This window comes from Triticum urartu, chromosome 3 (genome assembly GCF_003073215.2).
Source record: "Triticum urartu cultivar G1812 chromosome 3, Tu2.1, whole genome shotgun sequence".
NCBI lineage: Eukaryota > Viridiplantae > Streptophyta > Magnoliopsida > Poales > Poaceae > Triticum > Triticum urartu.
In genome coordinates this window covers 673,715,581-673,743,440 of record NC_053024.1, presented here as the reverse complement: position 1 = coordinate 673,743,440, position 27,860 = coordinate 673,715,581, and the positions used below count along the sequence as shown (strand labels likewise).

The 27,860-nt window shown below is 46.0% G+C and overlaps 1 pseudogene; it reads right to left on the bottom strand.

Annotated features, from left to right (window-relative positions):
• Positions 1–3,085, bottom strand: LOC125547144 (annotated as a pseudogene).
• Positions 3,086–27,860: the final 24,775 nt, after the last annotated feature.

Genomic DNA, 27,860 nt, shown 5'->3' with positions numbered 1-27,860 from the left:
CTAACCGTCCAAACTAAAGCTAGCGTGCCCGTTGCAATCAAGCCCACACAACAGTACCATTATATTGGCTGCTGAGCGGTGCTGGTGCAGGAGCTGCAGTGATGAGGAGCTGTGACCTGTATCGGAGTCTGGCATGGGAAGAGGGCCGGCCGGATGGCCAACCGGCGGCAACCTCCCGGGGAGCGGCGCCTCCAGCCGCAGCACGTTGATGGCCTGCCTTATGGACGGCTTTAGGTTCCAGTCGTGGCATGTGCACCAGAGGCCGACGACCAGCACGCGCTCCACCTCCTCGGGGTCGAAGTTCCCGTCCAGCCGCGCGTTGGCCGCGTCGAGGATCCTTCCTTGGCCATACAACTCCGACACTCGCCGCGCCAGGTGGATCAATGTGCCGTCCGGCCAAGCCGCGGTGGGCCTCCGCCCGCATGCGATCTCGAGCAGCACGACGCCGAAGCTGTAGACGTCTGACTCGGTGCTGGCTCACCCAGTGCCCGTGCACTCCGGGTCCATGTACCCCAGCGTGCCGGCAAGCTCCATGGTGGTCGACGAGCCTGGCGAGCCCGAAGTCACCGAGCTTGGCGTTGAAGGACGCGTCTAGCATCACGTTGCTCGTCTTGATGTCCCTATGCAGAACGCACTCCTCCCAGTCCTGATGTAGGTATAGAAGCGCAGACCCAATCCCCAGCACGATCTTATGCCTGAAGTAACCATTAGATTTAGAGTTGAAGCAATCATCAGATTAGTTAAGTTGTTGCTGATCCGGATCCGAACAAAGCAACAGTTATATGCATGAAGGTCGTCACCAAACCTGACTGGCCACCATAGTACGTTGTCCGCGCTGTGAAGGTGAACGTCGAGGCTACTGTTGGGCATCAGCTCATAGACCAGGAGGAGCTCGCCACTAGAGTGGCACCAGCCAACGATCTGCACGAGGTTGCGGTGTCGAAGCCGGCTTATGACTCTCACCTCAGAGGCGTACTCCTTCCTCCCCTGCTTGGAGGTCTTGGACACTCTCTTGATAGCCACCTCAAGTCTCAAGTCTTTGAGGAACCCTCTGTACACTTAGCCAAACCCGCCTTCCCCCGAATATGGCGAATCCTAATGCTTTGCGCGCGCAACGCGAATCCCTGTCATTGCTCCTTCATGTGGATAAGAGCCCCTTGCATGCATGGCTCTTTCCTCTCTCTCTTCCTGCACACACACTGACACATGCATGCGTACTTTATCTCTTCTCTCTCCTCTAACTCAATCAGTTTTCATTCAGCCGTGGTAACGGTACTGCTGAATTTCAATTTTCCTTTTTGTGCATTCATCAGGAGCTCACTTGCCTGAGTTGCCTCCGCGGCCGCGCCGCCCGAAACGGCGGCTCATTTTGGTGGTGTGTGCTGCCGTTACCGGTTCCATCCTAGTGCTGATGTGCATCAGCATCTCAGTGCGGCTCTTTTCGCGCCGCCTAGAGAGAAGGGCTCCCTCGAAAGAAGAAGACGAGGCCATAGAAGACGAGTTCAGAAAATTAGGGGCCGGGTCCAGGCAATTCCGCTACCGCGAGCTGGCGGCTGCCATCAACAAATTCTCCGACGATAAAAAGCTCGGGGAAGGCGGACATGGATTTTTCCTAACTCTATGCGCGCACAACTGGAATCGCTGCCGCTCATCAAGCATGGTGTCCAATCGAGATCGCCCACCACCATGTCAGCCATGCAATGCATGGTACAGTCCTTTATATTCTCCTATCACAAGTGCTGAATTCACCACGTTTTGAGGCGGCAATACTAGACTACATTTTTTTTAGTTAGGCGTCTAACCTACGTGGATGCTAATTAAGATCTCACATACATAATTAATATTTTGGGATTCTTTTTATAACACATCACGAACTAACAGTCACATTGTGTATGTAAAGTTCTTCTATTTTTTATGCAAAGTTCAGACACTATGTTAACAAAGTTCTTCAGTTCCAGATAAAATTTCCAGCAAAGTTCTTTAATATTTCTAACAAAGTGCAGACCAACTATCCAGAAAGTTCTTCACTATTTTAAATAAAAATGTGTTTTAAATGTATCCTGATCTTGTTCTAAAGGGCTTGGCACCACGAGTTCAAATATGTAAAAAGTTTCAAAAATGCAATTTTTGTGTAAAAGATATCAACCATCTAAATTGTCAAAACAAAATGAAAACTGATTGAGTTAGAGAAGAGAGGAGATAAAGTACGCATGCATGTGTCAGTGTGTGTGCAGGAAGAGAGAGGAAAGAGCCATGCATGCAAGGGGCTCTCATCCACATGAAGGAGCAACGACAGGGATTCGCGTTGCGCGCACAAAGCATTAGGATTCGCCATATTCGATTCAGCAGCACATATTTAGAGTGGAGGTCGACCTGCAGACCAGATGTAGATTGGATCGGGTGTGTAGGTGATGTAGCAGCCGTACCTCATGACGCTAGCCTGGGAGGCGTTTCGAGGCATGCTCGCCTCCACGATCTTATGAAGACAGCTTGTGCATTATGTGGGCGACAAGTCCATGGAGCACTGCAACAGGCCGTACATCACCTGCGAATCACCGTGCGAGTCCACGTATGTCTGGTTCCGATTGGCGAACCGCCGTGGGGACCCGGCGGCCTCCGCCATGAGCTGGGTTAGGGCATCTCCAGCCGCGTCCTCAACAGGCCCTCCCCAGGCGATTTTGTCACGCCGGCGCCAAAAAAACGGCCCAATCGCGCCCCCAGAAGCCCGTTTTTTGCCGGCTCGGGCCAAAACTGGTGCCGACGGACCCAGGCCGAACCCGGCGCCCTGGGGGGCGCTTGGGGAGCCGGCACAAGTGAAAAAGGCGCGTGGGCCCGTCCTGGCGGCGACCCGAGGGCCTTTTCCCGCCGCTTCTTGACGCTTTTCACTCGCATCTCCTCCGTTCGCTCGCCTTCCTCCAGCCATTCCCTCCCTTTCTCCCGCCAAACCCCCTCCAGCTCGCCTTCCAGTCGCCGCCATGCCACCGAAGAAGTACGCCATGCCGCGCGCGGCGGCAACCACGACTGGCACCGTGGCCCAGCCGAAGCAGAGGAAGCCGAGGGCGCCGCAATCGAAGCCACCGGGCATGTCGAACGCCGAGTGGAGAGTGGAAGTTCAGCGACGCGACGCAGTCACCACCGACCGGCGGACCAGGGCCATTGCCAAGAAGGCCCGCGATAACCCGGCGCGTGCGGCGGCGTCTTCCTCATCGGTCGACCACGCGGGGATGATGAATCCACCCGTCGTCAGCCACACCCAGTACGCGCCCTGGGGACAGCAAGGCGTCGGATCTCCATGGGGATCGTCGTCGCCCGGCTACGCCGACGGCGACGCGCACGGGGGGTTCAACCCAAACGTGACCTTCCCCCATGGCCACCCCGCGACGCGCACACCCTCGCCCGCCTTTGTCGGCGTGCAGTACCCTCCATACAACTACTCGCCGCCCGCCGCCTACGCGACCACACCGACGCCCCATCTCCGCCGTGGGCCGCTACCCTTCTCGCACCTCGGCGACATGGACGACACAGGAGCCGACATGGACGACATCATCGCGACAGGATCGACCGCGGTCGCCGCGTCTCCCGGGTTCGCAACCCAGGACGAGGTAGTGGATCTCAGCGGCGACATGGAGGCCGAGCTCGGCTACGTCTACGGCGAGGACGCGTACGAAGCGCAGGATCCCGAGGAGGAGGACGAGGACGAGGACGAGGAGGAGGAGGAGCCAGCTCCTGATCCGACGAAGGGGCGCCAGAAGAAGAAGCGGGCGGCTAGGACAGGCGAAGCGCGCATCAAGTGGATATCCAAGGAGGAGGAATGCCTCGCCGAAGCATGGAAAGTCGTCTGCCTCGACCCGACCACCGACACGAACCAGAGCTTCGAGACGTACTAGGACCGCATCAAGGCCGAGTTCGACGAGCGGAAGCTTGTCGACCCGTACTTCAAAGGCGTCTACATGCAGCGCGGCTCCAAGGCGATGGCGAACCATTGGGGGCGTATCCAGATGGCGTGCAACAAATGGCATGGAATCGTCGAGGAGGTCGCGGCTCGCCCGGAGAGCGGCGCCAGCGTTGAGGATCAGGTACGCACGCCGTTCGCCCGCATCTCTTCGTCGTCAACGCCCGCCGCCCGCCAACTGTTTGTTCCTCCGCGCAGCTGCTGCGTATGTTCACCATGTATCGGCGCGACAACCAAGACGCCGACTTCAAGCACCTCCACGTCTACAAGCGCATTGACAAGTGCGAGAAGTGGACGGAAGTCCGACGTACCCTCGACAAGGCCAAGGAGACATACAGGCCGGACGCGACGACTCCGGGCGCGTCAGAGGGGCGGCCGGACGGCCACAAATTGGCAAAGAAGGGGAAAAACGCCGACGCGGCAACCACGCGAGGACAGGAGTCCATCAAGCATTGCCTCGCCGACGCCCAGGCCCGGGCCGTCCTACGTGAAGAGAAGACCGAGGCGCGGTGGTCGTCGCTGATGAAGAACAGCGCCATCAAGCTCGACCTGCTCCGGACGAACGTCGCCGCAAAGAAGAGGAACACCGACATGGCTTTTCTGATGGGCGGGGAGGACATGCTCCAGAGCAACGACGAGCAGCTCAGGGCGTGGTACATGGCGGAGCGCGGCCTCATCCTGAATCAGATGCAGCCGGCAACGCCGACGACGCAAGCTCCCGCGCCCATGACCACACGGACGCCAAGCCCGAACGACGCCTCTACATCGCCGCCCAGCAGTGCCGAAGCCGCGCCGACACAGCCCAGCACCGAAGCAGCTCCGACACCGCCGAGCCCGCGCACGCCGACTCTGCCAACGCCTGGAGCCGACCCCGCCGAGTGAATCATTGCGCACGCGAACCTGCGGCGTGCGGCGCTCTGTTTTTTGTAATGCCAGACTACGTCCGATCGCCAAATTTATGGCGTCTTTTGAGAGCGGGAACGACCAAGTTTAAATTTCCCGCATCCTGAGGCCGGCGCTTGGGGGCGTGACTGGAAGCTAGGTCGCCCCCAGGGGCCGAACTAGCGCCGGCACACCCCCAGGCCGCTTTATTTAGACGCCCTGGGGGGCCGAACGGCTGGAGATGCCCTTACCAGCTCCCACCTCGTCTCATTGTTGCCGCCCTCGCTATAAAACTGCTCCGTTGATCCCTTGGCGGTACCAATCGGCGTGGCCGGAAAAGTTGGAGCTTGCGTAGCGTAGGTAGCAGCTGTCGTAGTGTAGTACATGATTGCGGCATCCCGGCCGTACGGGCATGCTGTGAACATCATGTATGACGGTGCCACCTGCAAGCCGAGCTGGCACATTGTCCAGTTAGAATCGGCGTAGCACATTGCTTGCCCGAATACCTGGTCGGGATAATCACCGTGGCTGGCCTCGAAGAAGCCGCCATTCTTCATCGCACCGTCACTAAGGTCGTGGAGGAGTTGGTCGAGGTTGATATGGTAGTCGCTGCCGTACGTGTACTTGTTGTCCGTTGCGCAGAATTCATCAAACGTTGTGTACTCAACAGTAGCAGACGCAACAGCCACAGCCAGGAGCAGGGCAAGGTGGAGGCGCCAAGGAGCCATGGCTGGCCGCCTAGACTGTGTTTCTAGCTTGTCATGGCACTGAAATTTTGTGGAATCGCCACTGGTGCATCGGCAGATGAAAGTCAGTTTATTTATACTCTGATGAGAGAGACCATGTGAACGACAAGGCCGGCAAAACATGCAAGACAACCAAAGCTCCAAGATTTTAGAACGAGCCGTAGGAGGACACTCCAATGAGCGGTTAGCCTTCCTTAATTTTGTCTGAGGATAATGCATGCAGCTGTATATTCAGGCGACGGATGCAGCAATGCTGGTTTGTTTTGCTACTGAAAAAGTTAGGCACACTCTTTCTGAGGATGAAGTCAGAGGCAATGTAAGCCACGTCATGCTAGATGTAAGCTATGACAGTAATTTAGCCCTGCTTTGTTTTTCTTGAGCCAAGATTTGTCTCTACTGACAAGGAGTTCTGGTTGCAGAAAGAAGGCTGTTATTACAGCCTTTGTTATGCTCTCCCGGTTCACAGGAGGTGCGACTAGCCACTGTCCTAGGCTTGTGTTCTCATGGATAATTAGGGTGGTTGTTCTTTAACTCGAAACAAGCCAGGTTTTTCACTGGTTGCAGAAACAAGGCTGTTATTACAATATTTGTTATCCCATCAGCAGTTCAACTCTTTGGTGTAAAGTTCCCAAGGCACAGAAACGAGACTGCACGTTGTTTGGACATAAGTTCTTGATGGGCCAAAATCACAAATCGACCTTTTTAGTAAAGTTTTGCATGATATGATCCTATTCCGAAAGTTTTCTCAATCTAACATGTTTTACAAACACCGCTCATCCAGACTTTTCCTTTCAAAAAAAAAAAACACCGCTCATCCAGACTTTTGGGAAAACGCTCTAAGGTCATAGTCAACGGTGTTTACCCCAGGTCCATGCTCGACCAGTCACCGCTAATCGCGCTAATGCGGACAATGGCAAACGCCACGGAACGAACCCATCATTTCTACCCAGAGCCAAATACCATGGCCTTGGGCGCCGGTGTTTGCCCCTCAAGTGGTTCAGTGTCCCTTTGGTTTGCGGTCGGTTGGGCCACCCAACTACACACTCAGGCCCCAGCCTTGTTCTACAGCCCACTACCCACCCGAGCTGCTGCTCAATCTCCTATCGCATTGCTCTAAAATGGCTCCATTTGTTCGTTCGCTCAGTCCACTTTTGCATCACTTGAGTAACCTCTCTCATCTCCCATGGTTTGATTTTACATGTAGTATAAAAGGCATAGACCAGTCGTATAAAAAGGCTATACTTTGTGTCTCAGTCACGTATCAGATCGAGATGCATCCAAGAGGCGGTGTCCCCTAACACATCTCAAAAGACCACCTGATCTAATGTATAGTATGACACAAGAATGCCCTAGCATACTATTGCACAACCATCAGACCATATCCGCACATCCCCCACTCCGCTCTAGTAGCCACGTGTAAAGGGCACATGCTAACCTTGTTTCCTTTTCTCCTTCTATAGGCAGGGGAGGGCAATCACTGGTGAGAGGCGTAATGCGTGCAAGCCACCCATCCTTCTCCACTCTTTCGATTAGAGCACCACTGTCAATCGAATTGCCCATGATCATGGCAAAGACTTGCATGGTAACCGTCTTCTCCATGTAGAGGAGGTGGAAGTTATGCGCCTCGAGCCTCCAACGGTCCAAGAGCGCGGTGATGAAAATGGGGTTGATGACCCTCGTGGTCATAGGGGGTATAACATGTAAAAATTGAACAAGTTATGCTCACTGCCTTTGTGCATGCAAACAAAAGAAAAAGTGAATAACTTTTGTTATTTCCTTGTTATTCTCGGTTTCCCCAAATGGATTATGCTTGAATCTTCTAGAACATTGTTTTAAATATCCTCCTCATGTATAATAGTCTTCATGATTCGGATATAATATACTCGGTCTCGCCTCGCCCATCCTAGTAGATCCATATGCACTAGCCCCAACCTGATATTTACAAGAAATTTTCCTGGAAAAAATAGTCAATGCATATAACAAAACTACATGGAATATCTTTCTTTTTGAGGTCTGCAATATAGCTTTACCACTTTTAGTGAATATATATTATTACTTTTGTAAAACTCATACCCTAAGGATCTTGATTTCTTCAAAAAAGAAGAGGCTTGCCCGGTTAATTAACAGAAAATCAGGTTAAAACTGTCACAACAGCCCAAACAGGGCAAAAGTAGGCACATGGCCACCCACACGAAAATACGCAAACGCCTCAGAGAAGAAACACAAATTTGAGGTCGTCACTAAGTATCGTCATCATCATCACTCTCCCATGAGCCGGCGACTCCGACTTCACCATCGAATTTCACCAACAAAGCCATTGTCTCCAAAAATGCCGGAACCCATGTTTGCCCATGCCAAACAGTCGGCCACCGCAGCAGGTGCCTAGATAGCTCCAACTAAGATCACCAAAACACAGGAGAAATGAGCAGAGTTGGCGCCAACCAACACCTCCTTGGAGACCACCAGCCACTTGTCATCTTCACCACCTAGGCACCTCCGACTACACGACGGCATGGCGAGACCCAGAAGAGACATGTTGACAGAGTGCCTAGAAAGAAGATGACCAAAATATTCAAAAGTTCAATTACTTCACCACCAATAAATTGCAATTACACAAACAAACAAAAACACAATTTCACCAAAAAAAGTGTTTGCAGCCAAATAAAGCGTGATTTCACAAAAAATTCTAGTTGCAACAAAGAAACAATAATAAAAAAGGTAAAAAGGTGAATGTGTAATTGCACTAAGAACAAAGCGCAATGTGTAGGAACACATCACATTATAATAATGTCGAATCATGTGCTCAGGGGATCAATAGTGGCTATTGATTGCACAAAAGTGTAAGCGCAACAAAAATAAAGCTAGAAAAAATAAAAAAATATTTCAAAAAAGGTGGCCGCAACTAAAAATATGTGGCGTCCAATCCAATGGTAGCACTATAGGAACAACTAATCTCATGATCCATAAAAAAGCATATGACCTGAGTTTAACTTAACGCCAACTTCATTTCAAGTTGGGCCGCAATCATGGTCACCTCACCGAATTGTTTCTTTCTGAGCTTCTTTTAATCTCGAGTTGGAAAGATAGGATAAAATTTGGAGAAAGCAAGAACTGGTAATCCCACGATCATAGATTATGGATTGATCTGGTTATGGCATGTGTGAGATCAATTAAATATCCAGTGAAGTTTAATGGGAAGGTTTTGAATTCTTTCACAGCATCATGAATTTTAAGGCAAGGTGACCTGCTTTCTCCGTTCTTGTTCCTTTTCGTTGTTGATGTCTTATTTGCTTTGGTGAATAAACCAATGAGAGAGGAAGGTTTGGTTGGAGTAAGGATATGTTGTAGGGCACCTATGATTTCACATCTAATATTTGCATGTGATTCTTTGTTCTTCGTGTCAATCAGCAACATGCTCCCGTGGTGAAAGATTTGTTGAACACATATGTGTCGTCGATGGGGCAACGGGTCAACCCCTCCAAGTGTCCTATCCTTTTCTCTCACACTTTCCTGCCTGACCTGGCGGATGAAGTGAAGAGTACTATGGAGATAACCCAACAGGTGTTTGAACCAAAATATTTGGGATTGCCAATCCCCGATGGAAGGGTAAAGAAAGGTATGTCTGAAACTCTACAAGCTAGCCTAAGCAAAAGGGTTGGTAGATTGGAGTGAAAAATATGTTTCCTGGGGTAACAAGGAGGTCTTGCTCAAAGTTGTTACCCAAGCCATACCAACATATATTATGAGTGTCTTTCGACTCCCTACATCAGTTTGTGATGATTTGACACACTTGATGAGATAGTACTAATGGGGGGTTAGAGAATGGGAAAAGGAAAATGGCGTGGCTGAGTTGGGAGAAAATGATTCTACCAAAAGCAAAAGGTGGTATGAGGTTCAGGGATATGCGTATTTTTAAACAAGCAGGCATGGCGCCTTCTTGACTCCCCTGATAGCCTATGTGTCAGGCTCTGCATGCTAGATACTACCCCAATGGTAACTTACTGGACACGGTATTCACAGGAAATTCGTATGCGCTTTGAAAAGGAATTGAACATGGGTTAGAGTTGCTGAAGAGAGGAGTAATCTGGCGGGTCGGCAAATGGCGAGAAAATAAGAACATGGGGGGATCCTTGAATCCCTAAGGGCTCTATCTTCAAACTAGTCACCCCTAAAAGAAATGGCAGGCTAAATCATGTTCAGACTTCTTGAATGACCGTAGAGCATGGAACACACGACTCCTTGGAGAATATTTTTGGCCAATGGATGTGGATGTGATCCAGACGCGTCAATGCCAAGATTTTATTTCTTGTTAGCCAGAACGCACTGGCTGCTTCACAGTCCGTAGCACCTATAGGCTGGCTACTTTGGAGCACGACGATGTGTTCGCTAGTGGTGCATCAAGTGACATCCCGAACGGTGAGCGGCAGCTCTGGAAGTCAATTTGAAGGGCTCGGGTCCCTAAAAAATGAAATCATGGCCTAAAAAAACACTGTTGGCATGCCTGCTACCATGAAGGGCAAGGCCGATCATCACATTAGCGTGCGTGCGACTTGCCCTGTCTGTGGGACCGATGAGGAGTGCAGTTCCCATGCGCTGGTCACTTTCGGTCACGCCCAAAGAACTTTAGTACCACAGGCGTAAGTGTGGCCTCTCCCACCTCAGGAGCGCCTACTACATATTGGCAAGGATTGGCTCCTCATGTTCCATGTTGGCTGATCAGCCGATACAAGAAGCATGCTCATTTACTTGATTAGAGAATCTGGTAGTTAAGGAATTTCGACACACACGGAAAAGATGCTATACCAGCTGATATTTCGGTTGAAATATTCGCAAAGTTACTGGCGGCCCCTTAATAACGATAAAAAAATACTCCTCTGAGAAGATACTTAAGGGAAAGATGTCTATGGTTAATACTGCTGCAGTACCCGAGCCACCTGTTGTAAAACCGGTGTTGTCATGGCCACCACTGCCTAGGGACAGACATGTTTATCTGTCGATGGGTCCTACTCGGCTCTAACATAACAGCGGCAATGTCTATAGGTTCTTATTTCATAGTAATAATGCACTTGAGGCAGAAATTCATGCATTAAAGCAAGGCATGGCTCTTGCAATCCAGCATACGAATCTTTCGGTTGTTATTCAGTAGGACTCGTCATCAGCTCTATTGATTCTCACTACTAATTCTCTCAACTATTCTTCTTACGGCCATTTGGCTTTGGAGATTAAAGTCCTTCTGGTTGATAGGGAGTTTATTCCACAGAAAATATAACATGGTCATAATAGAATAGCAGATTGTTTGGCAAGACATAGCCGTACTGTGTAGCACACCCTATTTATTGAGGGCATCGGACCTCTTGATTGTAACTCTATAATCATGTAATAAAATCCCTATTCTCCCGGGAAAAAAGTAAGAACTAGTAATACCCATGCCAAAAAACAAAACAAAACTGGTAATACATATTTTGGACTTTCATAGACACACCTCAATGGTCCTGGCTCTACTTCCACACGCAGTAAGAAGAATGCTTGGAGCCAAAGAGTGGGAGCAGAAAGAAGAATGGCACGATGGCATCACCCGATCGACCAATAAGTAATAATACAGTATTAATGGTTGCTTGTGTGTGCTATGTTCTTTTTGTTTTGGCATGAACATTCATGGATCTTTTCCATTTTCGCATGTTTGCTTTGCGGCACAGAAATTAAAAAGAATAAGCAGAGAGCGACAGAAACCAATATTTGATTGGGAGAGAAGATAAAGGCTCGGTAAAACAAGATCGGTCGGATGTAGCACTGTCACCTGTTGCAAGAAGGAAGAGATCTGCAAAATCGTCTGCGCACCATGGCGCACTGAGCCCTCGTGCGGGCTTGAGCGTGAACCAAGGAGCAAAGCTAGCTTTAGGTGCGTGGACGTTATATAAGAGGATGGCACATGTGAGTAACTTGTACTTCCTCCGTTCTAAATTATTTGTCGTAGAAATTGATGTATCTAGATGTATTTTAGTTCTAGATACATCTATTTCTGCGACGAGTAATTTGGAACCAATGAAGTAGTTAGGAGATCCTTTAACTAACAATTACTTTCTCCGCAAATCGAATTCATGAGTGTGAGTAACTTGTGGTTCGGCCGCATGGACATGAGCGTATTAAAATTTAATTTCAAAAGACTAGTTGTTTCTTGCGAAAAGACTAGTCGTAACATTGATATCAATACAGTGGTTACTTCATAGTAATTCATTAATTGATATTTTCTTTGTTCCATAATATAAAAGCATTTTTGACATCAACATTTTAAGACGGTAAAACTGAGCCAAATCCCAGCCCTCTCACGTCATGGGCATTTATGGCCGTCCATTTTGATCATTTGGGCGATTTCAGCCGTCAAATATGGTGTCCATTCTGGCCTCCACCGAACGTTCTATTTACTGGGCCAAATGTCTTGCTCCCCGTGCTCTTCCTCCAATCTCCTCAGGCTATCACGGGAATACCAGTATCAAAGTTATATCACGCAGGGTTGTGATCTAAGAGCATCTCCAACAGGCGCCGAACGCGCCGCGCGTTAAAAACTGCTTTGCTGCGTGCTCATCGCCTGGTTTGGCGCGGCGCGCAGCGCTGGCTCCAGCAGCCGTGCTAAAAAGTAGCGTGCGAAGTTCCAGCAGTGCATAAAAATGCAGCGCGCGCGACTCTTGCGCAAACAACATATGCATTTCAAAACAGAAGAAAAAGATCAAACACAAACAAAAATAAATCAAAAAAATAATTCAATTTCGTTATTACAACTCAAACAAACAGTTTATCGTTCAATACAACAAATAGTGTAATAAACACAACAAATAGTTCAACAATACAATATCGAACGCACAAATCATGATGCTCTTTGTCGTCCATTCCATGCCCATCACTCCTCAATGAGATCCTTCTGAAGATCATTATGCGCTGCGGGACGTCGAATGGCATGATAGGAGGCAACAAAAGGGGCCACCCTTTCAGCCCTCCGTCGCACTCGCACGGGATGTTCCAAGAGGTCATACTGAGAGTAGTCTACATCTTTGCCACGCTCATTCTCGATGATCATGTTATGCATGATCACACAAGCGTGCATGATGTACCAAAGCATTTTCTGATCCCAAAATCTAGCCGGTCCTCTCACAATAGCAAATTGGGCTTGCAAAATCCCAAAAGCTCTTTCCACATCTTTTCTAGCCGCCGCCTGAGCATTGTGGAAATCAAGATTTTTCTTACCTTCTGGCTTTTTCAACAGCTTGACAAAGGTTTGCCACTTTGGATAGATGCCATCCGCTAGATAATAGCCATAGTTGTATGTACAACCATTTGCTACAAACTGCACCGGTGGCAACTCACCATTTGCAATCTTATTCACCAGTGGTGACCGGTTGACAACATTGATGTCATTCAAAGATCCAGGCATTCCAAAGAATGCATGCCAAATCCAAAGTCTCTTGATCGGCTACCGCTTCAAGGATTATAGTGAAATCCTTTTTTTGGCCGTGGAATTGCCCATGCCATGCCTTTGGACAATTCTTCCAACTCCAATGCATGCAATCTATTGAGCCAAGCATGTCAGGAAAGCCGCGAGCTTTGTTCATCGCCAATAGCCTTGCGGCGTCTTCAGCATTGGGAGATCTCAAATACTCCTCACCAAACACTTGCACAATTCCGACTACGAAGCGCTTGACACACATGATGGCTTGGCTCTCACCCATAGCCAAGTGATGATCAACTAGATCGGCCGGTATACTGTATGCCAGCATACGCAAAGCGGCTGTCACCTTCTGAAAGGTGCTATGTCCGAGCTCTCCGGCGGCATTCCTCCTTTGCTGAAAAAAGTGTTCATGGCTCGCTAGTTTCTCTGCAATGCACCTGAACAACTCGGTGCTCATCCTAAACCGGCGACAAAAATACGACTCGGGGTATGTGGGATTCTCCGCAAAATAATGCCTGATCAATATGTTGTGGGCATCGATCCTATCCCTCCAAATTTTCTGCCGACCCATAACCGAACCACCGTGCTTCGGTTTTTTATTGATATGCATAGCTAGGATCATTGCAAGATCCTCCTCCTCTTCCATATCAAATTCTTCTTCGGAAGAATCATACGACGAAATCATCTACAATGTTCAATACTATGCTATAAAAACTACAATCAACATGCACGAAATTCATGGCTTTTGAGCAATACATACCTTCTAGACGTTTTGTCGAACACCTTGCGGGCGCCGAGCAGCAGCGAGCGCGTGGGCGCTGTTCGTCAGAGGACGGACGCGCGCGAGGGGCAGCGGGACTAGAGGGGGGGCAGAGAAGCCGCCGAGGGGCGGGGATAGACCGGGGAAGCGCCGGAACGGTCGCCGGGTGGCGCAGTCAGCGACGGCGGCGCGGCTGGATGAGGGGTGGGAGTTGCGAGCGAGCGCGCGAGAGTCCAGCGCGCGGGAGCGGGCGCAGCAAATAAACGGCGCGCGATTAAGTTTCGGCCCGCGCACTGAACTACATATGCCGCGCGCGCTGTTTTTGCACGCCCGCTGGAGCAACTATACCGGTTGCGCGTGCGCTAAAACGGACAATTTTGCGGCGCGGCGCTAGTTTGACGCGGCTGTTGGAGATGCTCTAAGACAAAGCTATACTGTTGGAACCCTTTAGTCGTTCTTCTTTTGTTTCAAGACAAAGCTGGTGGCATTATAACCCTGGTATTTCTGTGCAGAATTCCTCCAGCGCATGCACACGGGAAAGAGATCACTTGGAGTAGAACTACCCTCGTACAAGACTTACAGAAAAGCGGACGGTCACATGATGTTGTTGCCATGTTGAACTGCGAGGAGTGTAATGAGAAAGTGCTTCTACCACTATTGGCTGTATAATTTCATTTTGTTCCCAGAAAAAAATTGTTGGAATAATAAGTACGTATTTCTCTTTCAACAAGCATGGTAGCAATCTGAAGTCTGAACTGGCAGCGTTGTTTTATTCTGTTACATGTTTCCAATCGCAGGATTTCTTATACATTTTTTTAGAAAAGGAGGATGATCCCTGGTCTCTATGGCCACTTTATTAATTATTCTTATAAGACCTTACAAAGTCACACAATAGTAAGACTAAAGCCGGTGTCTAAGCAACAAACTGTCGTTACACCTATCCAGTTGATGAAAGGGCGCAGATAACCTGAGCCTAATACCAAACAGACATCGCGACCAAGCCTAACATCTAAGACCTGAGATCCTAACCTAGCCACTTGCCGGGTCTGGGGCACACACTGGTCCGGCGTGCTCTCAGAGGCCGCCGCCGCCAACTGCCACCGCTCCATCCTCAGAACTGTACTTATGCATCAACCTTGCTCGGTCCAGCTATCGTCGACGCCACCACGACGCCTAACGGCACCTCCTCCCTGCGCGCAAACAGCTGAACACATCGCGGTCGCCAGTGATACACCTCAGCGCCATGTTGCCAAGTATCACCAGCCGACACAGCTTGAAGCCCTTGGATGATCTATCATGCATAGCACCTGCCGACCAGGCATGACCAAGCGTAGCACCTGTCGGTCAGGCATGACTTGACATCTCCACCGAAGCTCCGTGCAAGACGAAGCCGCTCCACCTCCTGCCTCTGACTTCCAGCACTGCTCCACAAAAGATGCTCCCAAGAGAGAAACGACACCGCAGTGCCGCCATCGTCCGGTCTGAAACACCAGACCCTAGGGTTTCCCCCGGAGCAATACGAGTGGGTCGATGGTATTCACACGACGATGCCTTCATTAAGGTAACGACGTGGAACGCCGCCATCGCCCGCCGTCGGCTCGGTTTTCACCGGCAACTACGTCTCCCCGACTCGCAGCTGGTGCCAGATGACGGATCCCGAGATCCGAACACCCAGCCTCAGGCCAACCACCTCTGATGGAAGAGATGACCACCACACCGCCGGCTGCACCGGTCAGAACAGATCTTATCGAAGGTGCCGCCGACGAGACCACCAGGCCCTTCACGCCATCATCGTCGATCTGAAGGCAACATGCACGCCACCGCAGCCAAGTTGGCCGCCGCCGCCCGAAGGGCTATCCGCAGCGCCCGCAGCCCTGGCCTCCGCCGCGCCAAGTCGTCGCCGTCCGAGGACGGACCGGCCTCCCGCCGCCTGCAGCCATCTGCCGCACGGCAGATCCCAGATCGGTCGCGCCACCACACGCCTTGGGGTCCGCCCCATCTCAGAGACGCGCGAGAGAGGAGATCCCCAGCCACCGCCGTCGGCCCCCGGGCTTAGCCCGGCGGCGGCGGAGGGAGAGGAGGAGGGAGTTTGCGGCGGCGGCGGCTAGGTTTATGGCCGCCCGAGTCGCCCTAGGGGGAGGACGACACGGGGGTCTTTGTCAAGTATTTCTTATACATGTTGCATGATAAAATAATAGGCCCAAAATGAGTAACTTATTACCTCATGTTTTGATCTGTCTGTGTTCTATATGACTCGTGTATAATAGTGGCCAGTGCTATACACACAAGCATGGTCATTCACTGAAGAATCATAAGTACCTGAAGCTGCACTAGGAAAAGTGACATTCGACGACGCTACTCTGTCTTTGGGGTGTCATCTGATAATTCTTATTGACCATTGTTGGGTTGGTTTCTGCGTTCTGGACTCTGCTCGACAACTCTGCTATGCACTGCTAACAATTAAGTAAAATTCTTTAGGCCTTGTTCGGTTCCTTCAGATTTAAAGGGGTTTGAAGAGGATTGAGAGGGATTAAATCCCCCACAAGTCAAAATCCACCTCAATCCCCTCCAATCCTTTTCAATCCCTTGTGGGAGGGATTAACCAAACAAGCCCTTAGTTTGTGCCTGGCTTCAATTTATTTTCATGGTAATGCTACTGTTCAGCAGGCGAGGCGAATGACGAGGGGATCGGTCGATCCTGCGGACTTGGGTGATTTATCTGCCAAGGAGAAAGGAGGGAATTCAGCCGACGCCTCGTCTGGTTGAAATTGATCCACCGAGATTTCAAGATGCAGACATTCTTCCGTTTCTGTTCGGACATTCATGGTGGGTGATGGTACATGCATATATATGCTGCCCCCTACCACTCTTCACTCAACCTTTGCACTCTACATCCTTTTAGTGTGTAAGAGGTAGTTAAATTTGATATAGTGAGAAACATGATTGTAGATTATACTATGTTTCTATTGTACAGAGTGAGATCTGTGTCTGCCCACTGACCCGACGCCTCGTCGCTGCCGAACACCCATGCTCTGTCCCGACCAGCTCTCATGCAGCATGGCTAGAAGACTCTGACACGTCTAGATCTGCCAGCCGCCATCCCAACCGCATGGTATTTCAATTTTAAACCGGCGGTATGTGTGCGCAGTGAAGAAATATCAAGCCTTTACATGGCACAACTGATACATGTGTTTTTATTTAAAAGGAGGTTAGAACTGATACATGTGTGCAGTTCACATGTATTGCTTCCACTTAGCTACAACTCGTATGTCCATGTATGGAAGAATCTGTCTATTTGTCATGTATTTGTAGAATTTTGCCTTTTGTCTTATGTGCAGTAATACGTGATCATCTTTTCATGAGTATAAATGTTCATCTTTGGATAATAGTTTCATTAATTTTATCGGGACTCCAAGTGCATAGCGCTTACTTGCAAAAATACCCTACTTGGACAATATAATGTTCTTATTTGGGTAAACAATAAACCTTACCCAAATAGTATGTAAAAGTAAAACAAAGGCTGGTCATGGTAATTAATGCGCATTTGCAATTGCACATATTCTTTCTTTTCATGTTACAGAGAATCTCCATACATGACGAACTACTACATCAACATTTTTCCCAGCTTTTCAACAATATACACTAGGCAGTAAGTCCCATGGTATATGAAGTATGATTTTGTTTTGTTTGTTTATGAGCACTACCCTAATTTACATGGGATTTCTATGAAAACTTCTGAAACTATGGTCGGTTTTTATATGGTCATATTTTGTGACCATGACTTATTAAGATCACACTTCTAATTATATTGTTTAATTCAACATTTCTATTAGCAATTTGTTTTGTTTCTTTCACATCACAGATCACTCAAACTTGATAGTTTGAGTTTTCAATTCTATAGATCCTACTTCTGCCATTGCTTGTTCCTTCACTCCTGACCAATACTATGGTACATGTGTCAACAATATAAGTTCATTAGCTCCAACTTAATAATCCAGATTGTATAATCGCCATGTTGAAAATTGAGAAATGCATTCCTTCCGATCTAGAGAAAAGGTTATTAGTTAATATGCTATTTACTAGACCTGAACAGTAGTCTAGCTTGCTTGCAAAAAATAGCGAGTTCAATTCGCAGTCGTGGTATTCTTCAGTTATCTATTTTTTTGTCCCACAAGTTACTTTGGGAGTATAATTGTTTTTCTCTTCCTCTACATGTCCTATACTAACATATGTTATTTTGTGCTAGAGAGGAAAGATAAAATTTAACTTTGATTCCAATGGAAGTTTTATTTGCTTTCCATGTCAGTAGTTTTGCTACACTATAGTTGTGATAATCCTTGTGGCAATTATTGTGCTGATTAGATCATGTTAAGCATGATTAGTTTTTTAGAGTCGGTCTACTTTAAACGTTGCCTAGCGCCGCTGTTCTGAATTGAACACCAATCTTCTAATAAATCTTCCAATTATGGAAACAGAAACTTGATCTAGGAGTCAATTACTAATACCATCTTCTTAGATCAAATAAATTAAACTTTTTTATTGACCAATACTGTGCTCCACTGTCGTACAATGATTAAAGTTATGTACTTTGATTACTAACAAAATATGGCTCCGCTTATCAGCTTGCAGCAATACCTAAAATTTGATCGTAAAATGTATGGGCGCGGCAACGTGCCATCAACGATCTAGTAATTTTCAATCAGAGGGTACACTACGGTTGCATGCATGCACTGCCATTCTCTCTCCCAGACAAATGCACCCATTTATTTTACGTTTGCTAATTTAGATCGTTCATATATTTTAAACCAATATTCTGATTTTAAAACTTTATATATATGAACTCATGCCGCAAAGACCTTTGGAACAAGACTGATTTTGGCTACATGTTAAATGAGTTTAAAATTCATGAAACGTATTTCACATATTTCGCCCGCTTGAAATCTTCTGAATAAAATGATTTCAAGCAGTTTCACAAGTTTTTCATTTCAGTTTCATGTTGTTTTCCATTTTCACAACTTACATTTTGCTTTCCACGGGCATGGTTCAGAAAAATCATATATATCTCAATTGCACATTTTGAAAGAACATATTTTACTATTTTAAAATAAACCGTTTCACATTTTGAAATAATCGGTTTCATTTCACAAGTTGACATTTCAGTTTGATAATATTTTTCACTTTCAGAAGCTACATTTCACTTTACACTAGCACATTTTTGAAAAAACATGTTTAACTCTTTTGAATAAACTGCTACACATTTCGAAATAATCAATTTCACAAGTTGACATTTTAGTTCATATTGTTTTTAACTTTCAAACCTACATTTCACTTTGCATAGTTGTTTAACAAAATCATATCTATTTCAATTTCACATCATTCAAAAAACATATTTCACTCTTTTGAAGTAAACCGTTACACATTTCAAAAATTAAAATTTCACAAGTTGAGATTTTAGGTTCAAATTTTTTTTCACTTTCAGAAGGAGCATTTCACTTTTCATTAGCTTATTTCACAAAAATCACATCCATTTCAATTGCATATTTTTGAAATAACATATTTTACTCTTTTGAAATAAAATGTTACACATTTCCAAATAATCAGTTTCACAAGTCGATATTTCAGTTTCATATGTGGGTTAAATAGGTTTCGGTGAAAAATGTTATTTTCACATATTTCTATGAAATATGTTTGTTTCAGATTTTTTCTAGTGAAATGAGTATTTTTTCACATATGAAATGTGAAACGTCGAAATTTAAATGTGTTCGAAATGTTTCCAAAATCCATCTAATTCTAAAGCTCTTGACACCGCAAGTTCAAATATATAAAGAAAATTCAGAAATGAGTCTATAGTTTAAAAGGTATGGTTGATTTAAATTGTCTAACATGAAATAAAGTCTATGAATTCGTTCTGCATGTGGAGTGAGAGAAGAGACATGCATGCATACCTTACCTGACAAAACGTGTACTTTGGGCCCATTAAACAGACACTGATTTGACTAACAAGAAAAAAAATACAAGAAATATACTAGTGCTATGCATCTAGGTGGGTCATACATTCTCACCAATCTCAGAAGAAGTGAGTGGTCTCAGATGTACTGGTACGTAAGGCAACCGCGCAAAATGACTTTATATGACATCATCCATGAGGCCATATTTAGTTATATAGGACTTGCAAAGCTAAAAAAAGCTTGGACGAATAAAATGTTCTAAGACAAAAGTTAAACGTTCTAACAAAAAAGAAGAATTGGTCGGACGAAAAATTTATATTATTAGTGGCGCTCTATCATTAATCATATATTTTCCGTTCTAATACGCGGACGGTGTCGGCGCCTTCACGGGCGGCGCAGTGGTGCCCTTGGTGACGCGTACACGCTTGACGAGTGCAGACATGACGCCCATGATCTTCTCCAGGTCACCGTCTTTCGAGAGCAGGTCATTCTTCTTGGACGCCCCTTCCTGCCGGCACTCATCGCAGTTCCACATGACCGAGTCGCTCTCGGTCCTCGCAATGAAGCTCCGCACGTCGGCGAGCCTCACGTTGTGGTGACTAAGGCGCGCGGCAGCGTCCTCGATGTCCGCCGCGCAATGGTCCATGCACCACCACATGCCATCCTTGATGCCCTTTTCCTCGGAGCGCGCGAGGGTGGCCGCCTTGGTGCTGGTATTGGCTGCAGCGTGGACCGCAATCTCGGCCAGCGCGAGAGCGTCCGCAGATTTACTCTTCGGGCATGCTGACAGGACGGTGACACAGTACTCCGGGTACGGCGTGTCGGCGCATGCCGCCTTGACATTGCCGCCGGTGGCGTCGACGAGGGAGGCCGCGCCTAGGAATAGGAGGGAGAGGGAGAGGGCACGCATGCTCGGGCAACGTGTCGCCATGGTCGTGGAGGTGATGCGAGATTTGCATGGTGCTATCTCCCATATATAGAGGAGCATGGCGCTATTGCCCACATGCGTACGTCCATATCTCTACCTAATAATAAAGCATGCATCATTTCTGATCGTCCGTCGTGTCTTTTAAAAAAAGTTCCTGCAACTTGTTGAAATCAACCCGCGGTCCATCTTTAAGTTGGGACGAATCGTTTTTTCTACTTTACATAAAACCTTTGAGCTTTATACTAATCAACCCGCAGTCCAACATAAAAGCCCCTAATATTTGCATTAATCAACCCGCAGTCCATCTAGACTAAATATTTTTCAAAATAATCATATCTTTTAAACTCTAACTTCATTTTTAACATGTTATACATGAAATTTGATTAAAAAATATGTAGAATCTAAATATGATGTTATTTTTATCTAGGAGCTATTAAAATATGCTATTTAGGGTGCAACCTAAATCAATGGCGCGTGATCCGTCATTCCTTCGTACCAGCATCGGTTTATATTGCAAATAAACATGTCACACGCATTGCTCTATGCTGCTTGGCAAGGAGCGAGTCAGGAAATGATTACAATGAATAAATCACAATCCGTAGGCATGTTGTACTTTCACCAGCTTCTCTCTTTGTACATGTCCCATAGTCGAAGAAACTACATACGTATTTTTTTAGCAAAAATTCACACACGTACTTGCCACCGGACTACACTATTCATTTTTATTGTGAATAGAAAAATAATTTTTATAGCATATACATACACTTATGAAATTCATGAACATCAAAAGTACGTGCAGATATATTTATTAAATATCCAAACAATTCTTGTGATAGTCAGGAACGTTAATATTGGATCCAATACATACGATCTTAATTTGTGTTTTATCCGTGCATGTCATGGTGACACATATAGACTTTCTTAAATAGATTTAATTTTATAAGATTTATGGACACTGGAAGTACATGAAGATTTATTTTGAAAATCTCCAAACAATTCGGGGCGGCCTATTCTTAATATTTACTTTCTTACGTTTTTCCTTTTTCTTTTCACCTTTTTTGTACATTAAAAAATTTGGGACTTCAAAAAAGTTCCAAAAATTAAAAAAATGTGAATTTTCAAAAAAATAATTTGATAAATCTCATTTTTTGTAGATTCAAACAATGTTCGTAATTTAGTAAAAATAATATTCAAAAAATGTTTGGAATTATGAAAACAAATGCTCGGGAAATCAAATAAATTCATGATTTGTTAAAAAAATCATGTATTAAAAAACTTAATTAAATTGAACAAAGTTTTGCTAACTCAAAAAATGTTCATGAATGGAAAAATATCCTAAAAGTTTAAAAACTGTTCGTGACTTACAATTTTTTTATTCATTCATAAAATCTCCGCTGATTCAAAAAAGGATCATGTATTTGAAAAATATATATTCCTGAATTTCAGAAGTTGTTCCACCAATTTCCAAAACAATGTTCGTCCATTCTAGAAATGTTTGCTGATTCAATAAAATTGTTAAAAAAATGTCCATAACGTTTTTTTAAATGTTTGGAAATAGTATAAAATTTTATGAATTCAAAAAATGTACTTGATTTTAGAAAATATTCAAAAATTTGTAAAAGTGTTCAGGAATTTGAAAAATGTTCACGAGTTTAAAAAAAAAAGTTCATGATTTCACGAAATTGATAGTGATAGTGTATCTCGGTGATGCAACAAAATGTGATCATGGCCATGGGAGATCACGATTTTTTTTCTCCCGTTGCGACGCACTGGTCATTTTTCTAGTTTTACGTTGTAATCATTTTATTTAGAACATACACAATGGATATAGTATCCAAGCTCTCGGCAAGACAAAACAAAATGATAAATCGGGTCTAAGACATTTGCAAGTTTAGAATTTGCAAAGAATTTCATGAGGTCGTCGTTCTTGTCTACAGTACTCCTATATGCATGCAGACAGATGGAAATAGACGAGTGATCACGAAGGCTGCAGCTCGTACGTCGCGCGCTATTGCCGTGCTCTCACCTGTATGAAACAGCCCATCGTCTTAGGTGCGCATGCAAATCGGCCGCTACATGCCCCCATGGCAAGCTCCCAAATAGTACTACAAGTTTGCAGTGCTACACACTGCCACAATCCTCTACATCCTTGCAAGTCACAACAATGGCATCTCGAACAAGAACCGCCACCTCTCTCCTCATCTTCGTCCTCACCACCACGGTTGCTGCGTCTACATCGTCCACAAATGCTGCCGCCACGCCGCCGTCACCAGAGGCACCGCCGCCGCCACCACCACCACCGCCACCGCCGCCGCCGTGCGTCGCACCACAGCCGGTTGCAGCGTTCCTCCGCGCGCGATGCGCCGCCACGCTGTACCGAGTGACCTGCTACAACACCCTCATCCCCTACGGCTGCGTGTTCCAGACAAACCCCGTCAGGCTCGCCCGGGCCGCCGTCGAGCTCAACGCGGCCCAGCTCCGCGCCCTCTCCACGCGCGTGAAGGAGGTCGTTGCCCGTGGCGGCATTGGCCAGCCGGGAAGAGCCGCCTACGCGTTGCAGGACTGCGCGGGCACGGTCTCCTCGGCGGCCGGGCTGGCCAAGAAGTCGGGGGCCGAGATCGGCAAGCTCGACGCGGCGGGAAGCAATGCGACCGTGACTCAGGTCAGGTGGGCGATCTCCAACGCGCAGACGTGGCTCAGCGCCGCCATGAGCAACGAGGCCACATGCACCGAAGAGCTCGCCCCATGGGGAGCCGCCGCCGCCGCGAAGGAGCTTGTTGCCCGGACGGTGATTGCCATGGAGAGCACGAGCGTCGCCCTCGCGCTGGTCAATGGCATGCCACGCTAAAATTAGCAATGGTGAAATGTGTGGTGGTGCCTCCTCGTTTAGTTTCCACGAATTAGGGACTGCTTAGTATACTTTACTACTCCCTCCGTCTCGTAAGACATCTTTCAACACTACACTAGTGTTAAAAAACGTTTTACATTTAAGACGTCTTACATTATGAGACAGAGGTATAGGATGGAGGGAGTAGTTCCTTATAGAACTGAATGAGCATTTGCTGTAATAATTTGCAAGTGAAGTTGTTTATAGAAAATTGGATTTAGTGCAATACTAACAACTAAGTAAATAAAGATGTAATCTCATACTGGAATGTTTTGTTCAGGACCATTCTTTTGTAACTACTAACTTGTTTTTTTTGCGAAAAAAATTCCGATTTATTCATCAACAATTAAGGTAGTACAAAAAATAGTTGAAGTAAAAATTACATTCAGACCCGTAGATCACATCAACATCAAATTTTAATGTGGGATGAATGTGCAGAAACTAAAGCAAACCCAACGTATAAGATTTTGAGGCACATTCTGTCTTGAGGTACCATATGTGGTCTACACATGTAGGGTTGAAAACAAAGGAGATATTGAAATCTCTCTTTCCCCGAAAAAGAAGAAACACATATAAAAAATATTTTACTATGAGCATGATGTTCCACCTATCCGCTAGCTAGCGGCACTCCTGTCTGGCGTGGAGTATAAGATGGCAGGACTACCAGAAGATCCGTCATCAAGAGATGATGATTGAAACACCACTTCGTGTTTGTGGTGAAAAGCATTGTTCTGGCCTTGATGAACCTACGTCCTTATCTTGCCGAAGACATTGTCTTATCAGGATGAAATCTGTATCTTGATTGTTTTGGCTGGGCAGGACGACGGCGGCAGGGGAACATTTATTCCTTCTTGAAGCCGATCCTATGGAAGAAGTCGACTTAGTTATAGGTGTTAATTTTGTATCTTCCAATAATTTAATTTGTGTCTATGTCTTGTACTCTGTTTGTCGATGATTTTGATCCTTTGCCTTATATCAAGTTCAACAAAAAAAAATTGTGTGCATCATAATAATGCAGAGGCTGGTGGTTTCGTCCACTTTTTTTGGAAGAAAAAATGCTCATGATATCTCGTGCATGTATCAGCCATTGATCTGATTGCATGTTCGAAGAAAGTAGCCATGTGACCCTTGTATTCCATAAGTACTGTTCATTTCACTGGAATTTACCCATGTATTGCACCAGTTATATCGTAGTCTGTCATTTTTTTACCATCAATCACGCTTGACGACTTTCCCTCATTACCGGCAAGCATAATGTGCCACGTCATGCTCCACATCCCATGATTATCATGTTATTTGAAGCTTTGAATCTATTTTATCTTTTGTAAGTGCATCTAGTGCCCCTTAGTAATTTTGGTGTATTAAAGACTTATAGGTTAAGGGACTAATGCGTGTGTGAGTGTACACAGGTCTATAAGTCTATAAGGAGTTTGATATTTACAGAAAAAGTCAACCCCTAAAAATGAACATCTTCGACTGAAGATTTTGGTATTTCTGAAGACTTTCATGAAGACTTTGAAAATGAAGAAATTGGTGTGTCCGTGAAAACTTGATATTCATGCGAGGAATATGAAGCTTGAAGACTTTCGTTTTCATAGTTTTGTTTTTCTCTTTCTTGAGTCATAGGAAACACCATATTTTTAAAGAAGGTCGAGTAAATACTAAGGAAAAATTTCCATGTGATGCTCAACTCAAAATACTACATCTACCAATCCCTTCGAGTGAAGCCATTGGAAATCTCATACAGTTCAGTCAATTTCTTCAGTGACAGAGACGAAATTCTTCTGGTCTCTAAGGAATTTGTCCTGACTAAGGAGTTAGGAATTCGCTAGTGCGGATTGCCTACACAGTGAGGAACATGATAGCCCTGAGGATTTTGCTACTCAAAATTCCGACCATTGTTGTGCTATGCGCCAGCTGTTCCAAAATATCTATCCACCTAACGGTCATATCATTGAAGGGCATTTATGTCTTATCATGTCGGACTGCTCCCTAGGCTATAAATAGCCGCCCCCTACAACCACTAGCTAGTTGGCTGCTCCAAGAGAAACTGACACTTGTCATTTGAGAGCAACCCATCCTCCGATGACTTTGAGCGAAAATCATCAAGCGAGGAAAAACCAAAAACCCAAACACCTACAAACCCCAAGTGGTTGAGCATCACTTAAGAGATTGATCCTGAGTGGATCCGACGCTTGTTACCTTTGAAGACTGTACTTCTTCCAGACGATTAGGCGTCATGCTCTAGAGCATCCAAGAGGAATTGTGGATCGCCGAGTGACCAAGTTTGTGAAGGTTTGGAAGTCGTCTGAAGACTTACCACGAGTGATTGACCTTAGTTCAAGGAGAATACGGTGAGGACTGGGTGTCTTGGACTAAGTGTCCTTGACTGGGTGTCCGGGACTGTGTGTCCTCGAGTTTAAATACTCAGCCGCTCCAACCAGACGTACAACTGAGACAGTAGTTGGAACTGGTCTACCAAATCATTGTCTTCACCGAGCTTGCTGGTTCTATTTCCTTAACTCTTTCATTTCCTCATAACTGTGTTGTATGTTTGTTCATATCTGTGTTTGAAGACTTTGACTGAAGACTTTCTCAATTTCCTCGGTTCAATTTTTTTAGTCTGTTTGTCTTCATCCTGTGTTATCCTGTGATTACGCTTCCTGTACTCTGTGCCTGTCTTCATTTCATCATGATGACTATGCTTGTATTATGTTGTGTTTACTTTTGAGTACTTATTCCGCTGCTAGTAGTTCTTCGCTAAGGAATTTCCTCACCAGCAAATTCCCCAGTGAAGAATTTCATAAAAATCGTCTATTCACCCCCCCTCTAGTCGATATAACGCACTTTCAATGGTATCAGAGCAAGGTACTCCCTTGTTCTATGTGATTTTGGTTTAACCGCCTAGAATTTTAGTTATGTCGACCGCAGGTATGATCAAGGTCTCTGCTGGGTGTCCTACCTTCGATGGGACGGACTACCCCTACTGGAAGATTAAGATGCGAATGCATCTTGAAGCAATTGATAACGATCTCTGGTATGTTGTGGAAAATGGTGTTCCCTCAGTCACACCTTCTCTGAATGCTGCCGATGTGAAGAGATTCAAGCAACTCAACTCTCAAGCGAAGAATATCATATGTGGCCATCATAGCAAAGGACAGTATGGCAGAGTGAGTGCTTTGAAAACAGCGAAGCTTATCTGGGACAGATTGTCCAAAGTGAATGAAGGAGTCTCAACTCAGTGTGACTCTCGAGTTGATGTTCTTCGCAATCTCTTCAACCGCTTCAAAAGACTCGACAATGAAAATGTTCAACAAATCTTCGATCGCCTCACTGACATCTCAAATGAGCTTCAAGCACTTGGTGCCACTGACATCACCGACCATGAGGTGGTGAAGAAATTGCTGAGATCGCTTAATTCCTCATTTGACACTCTGGCATTGATGATACAAGAACGTGCTGATTACAAGTCACTTGATCCCGCTGATATTCTTGAGAGGCTAAATACTCATGAGTTCCAACTTGCTGAAAAGAGAGATCTCTATGGTTCAAGCTATGGCAGAACACGTGCACTGAAGGCCAAGGCAGTATCTGAGTCTGAAGATGAAGACTCTGGTAGCAGCCTTGGTGATCCTGAAGAACTGAGCCATGATCTGGCTCTGCTCGTGAAGAAGTTCCAAAAGTTCTCAAGACGTGGTCGCCTTGGAAGATCCTCAAGGAGCAATGATTCCTCATCCAGTGACTACAAGAAGAGGCTCTGTCACAAATGCAAGAAACCTGGACATTTCATTCAAGATTGTCCTCAGTGGAAAAAGGAATCAAAGAAGAAGAAATACAAGAATTACAGTTCTGATGATGCGAAGAAAAAGAAGAAATCCACAAAATCCTCATCATCAAAATCCTCCAAGCCTTCATATCATAAGAAGAGCATCTCCAAAAAGGCCAGGGCATTCATTGGCAAGGAAATGGACTCTGAGGCTGAATCTGAAGAAAATGAGGAAGAGGAGTCATCTGAGGATTCCGAATCCGGATGGCGAGCCTTGCTCTCGCTACTGCATTCGTCAGCAAGTCTATCTTCAACACTGAAGAAAATGACCTCACCAACAAGGCTGATGAAGGCGATGATGACTACGCTCCCACCTATTTCTTCATGGCAAAGGGTGCCAAGGTACTCAAATATACCTCCTCTGAATCAAGTGAGAATGAATCTGATGAAAACTTTAAACCCAGCTATTCTAAACTTTCTAAGATTGCTATAAAACAATAAAGGGCTTTAGAAAAGGTTCAAAACATGCTAAATAAAAGTGATGACATGT